Here is a 3482-nt window from a genome sequence, read left to right as displayed (position 1 = left end):
TGTCAAGAACTTGATCCTGGCTTGTGAAAGAGACATTTTGCAAGAGCGGGAAGAGTACTGAGGCTGACATCAGCAACGTGACCTGAAGGGCAGGTGATCTGTCTCACTGGCACGTGAAGGGTCATCACCCTCAGAGAAGGGAGATCGTTCCTGAAGATGAGGGAGGAGAAGTCTTGAAACAAATCAAAGACAGCTTGTTGGAGCAGAAAAGTCATTCCATTCCTGAGGCAGGGAAGGAAATCCAATACAGCCTGCTCGTTTCCCACTCCTGCCCGTAGGGTTTGCAGAGAGCTCCCTCCTTTGTTTCTTCTCCAACATCAGACTTCTGAAGCCCAGGGAGCACACTGATGATTTGGATCATCCCCACCTACAGGAATCTGTCACTCCCCATGACCTTCATCTGCTGTATCATTCTCTTAAGTCGGGTTCCTCCAAAATAAGAATTTGAGGGAAAGCAGTTTGAGAGGCAATACTATGAAGCTGTAGCCAAGGGTTGGGGAAGTGATACAGGGAGTTAACAAAGGTAATATGGGGGAATTATTAATCACACCACCACTGTGGGAATCAGTGGCTGGGCCCCACCGGCGAGCTCTGGAGACTGAGGAGAATCTGTCTCCCAGTCATCTTGTGTGAGAAGGGTGTGAACAGAGGCTTTTACTCTTCACCTCCTGTCCATTTTGCAGGAACTGCTTCTAGGAGTCTCCCAACCTCCTTCTGCACCACATCTGTGGAGAGAGACCTCAGATGGAGAATCCCAGGCACTTTTCTTCAGAAGCTTTCACTGTGCCAGGGCTGGGGGGGAGGCTGAGGGGCTGTGGACAGCCTCCGCCGTGCTTTTCCTTCCTTATTCACTCGCTCATTGCCCTGTATGGAGCCCTGTGCCAGATCCTGGAGCTGCAGTGGAGAACAAGGCAGACGCTGTCTGCCATCCCCTGGAGCGTAAAGTCCGGCAGAGAAGTCCAATGCTGATTAAATAAGCATGCAAAGATGTAATAAAATCCGTGAAAAGGGAGGTAGGAAAAAAGAACTGAGAACTCTGTGAAAGGACAGCAGGAAAACATATTCTGGTTGGAGATGTCATGGAGGGCTTCTTTGAGGAGGATGTGAGAGTTATCTAACTAGAGATGGCAGAGATATGCGAAGAGAATTTCAGGCAGAAGAAACAGCATATGCAAAGGCCCTGAGGCACCAGAGACCATAGTATTAAAGCTAGAGGTCAAAGAGCAACAGGAGGCGTTGGAGGGAAGGAAAGCTGAAGAGGGAAGCACGCAACATGCCATGCAGTGCTGTGTGAGCTGTGCTCAAGCCAGAGCTGTGCTCTACTCTGGAGCAGTGGGCGCCACTGAAGATTGGTAAGCTAGGAAGTGACATAATCTGACTTTAAAACTTAAGAGATAGTTTAAAAAAAAAGAAAAGAAAGAAAGAAAAGGTAGCTGTTGGGCAGAGAGTGTGTCAGAGTGAGAAAGAGTGGGAGAAGTCATGAAGTCGAGAGCTATGTTAGGATTTCTGCTCCAGTCCAGAGTAACAGGGACTGGATTTATCCTCTAGCCTGAAATAGTTACAAAATTGGACAAAGCATATGAAACAGTGGTTTTGAAAACATCAGGCACGCTTAATGATGCACAGTGAGAATTAAATGAGGCAGAGTTTACGATTTCCCCAGCTTACTGCATGGAGAGTTTCTAGCCCACAGGGCCAAAGAATAGAAAACGAGGCTAAGTTCTGAGCTGAAAGAGCTGAAAGTCTTGGTAGTCAGAGTAGCCAGAGTTCAAAGGGCAGAGTACTGCAGAACAGAGATCTCAGAGGTCCAGCCATAAAAAAGAATGAAATGATGCCATGGGCAACAACACAGACGAACCTAGAGATGGCCATACTGAGTGACGTCAGACAAAGACAAGTCCATCACCTATATGTGGAACCTAAAAATAAAAAAAGACACAAATGGGCTTATTGACAAAACAGGAATAGCTTCACAGAGAAAACAAACTCCTGGTTACCAAAGGGGAAAGGGGGAGAGGGGTAAACTGAGAATTGGGGATTAATGGATACACACTACAATATATAAAATAAACAACAAGGATCATCTGTATAGGGATTCAATATCTTGTAATAACCTGTAAAGGAAATATCTGAAAAAGAAAAAATATATATGCATATATCACTTTGCTGTATTCCTGAATCACTGTAAATCAATCATACTTCAATTTAAAAAAAAATAAAATAAAGGGGGAAAAAAAAGAAAGTTCCAGAGCTCAGGAGAGGGTTCCCCCCGCTAAATTTTTGGTTGAATATTGATCAGTGTATGTGTATGAGGAAACTCCCAAAGGCCAAAGAAAGAACCACCTAAAGGGATTGGAGGGAAGAGTGCCCAGAGCTCTCATGGGGCTGAGAGATTTCAAACTTCCCTCTGAATAATTAGTACAACAAGAGAAGATAGAATCACTGACAATGTAAAAGACTTGAATATGTAAGTTAAAATGTAGAAGATTAATCAGTAAAGATGTAGAAAACAACCAATTTGATTTAACTGATATTTAAATAATACCCTGAAATAGTAGAATATTCATTTTTTCAAATGCACACAGACCATTTATCAAGTCAGACAATATTTTGGTACATAAAATAAGTTAATAAACTTAAAAGGATTCAGGTTAAAAGTAGGTTCTCTCAACAAAGTGAAATTAAATTGGAAACCAATGATGGAAACATACTGGGAAAATTCCCCAATTTTTGAAAACTAAATAACACATTTATAATTAATTCATGGATCAAAAAGTAAATTAGAGAATATGAGCGAATGAAAACAATAACCCAACATTCTAAATTTGTGAGATGCCACTAACAGTGAAGAGCAGTTTATAGCACTAAAGGCCTAGGTGTTTTAAAAAAAGTTTTCAAATTGATGACTTCAGTGTCTACCTTGAAAAACTTTTTTAAAAAGGTACAAATTAAACCAAGAGTAAGCAGATGCGAAGGAAATTATAGATCAGAAGAGCAGTAGAAATAGGAACAGAAAACAGAAAAACAAGAGAGAAAAACCAGTGAAAATATGAATAAAATTGATAAGCCTTTAGCAAAACTGAGCAGTATAAAAACAAAAATTAAAAGATTACCAATACTATGAGAGAGGTGACATCATACAGATTTCACAAATATTAAAAGACGGATAAGCAAAAGTTGGGACTTCCTGGCAGTCCAGTGGCTAAGGTTCCACACTCCCAATGCAGGAGGCCTGGGTGCAATCTCTGGTCAGGGAATTAGATCCCACATCCCACAACTAACGATCCCACATGGCACAACTGAAAATATTTCACTTGCCACAATGAGCTAAGACCTGGCACAACCAAATAAATAGAGTCTTAAAATAAAGGAGAGTTACGAATAATTTAATACAATAAGTTAAAAGCCATAAGAACTTGAAAGATAAAAAAAGTATCAAAATTCTAGAAGAATAACTTGGAAAACCCTATAAAATATCTAAG

This window comes from Capra hircus, chromosome 22, assembly GCF_001704415.2.
Source record: "Capra hircus breed San Clemente chromosome 22, ASM170441v1, whole genome shotgun sequence".
Lineage (NCBI taxonomy): Eukaryota > Metazoa > Chordata > Mammalia > Artiodactyla > Bovidae > Capra > Capra hircus.
This window is presented reverse-complemented; position numbering follows the sequence as displayed.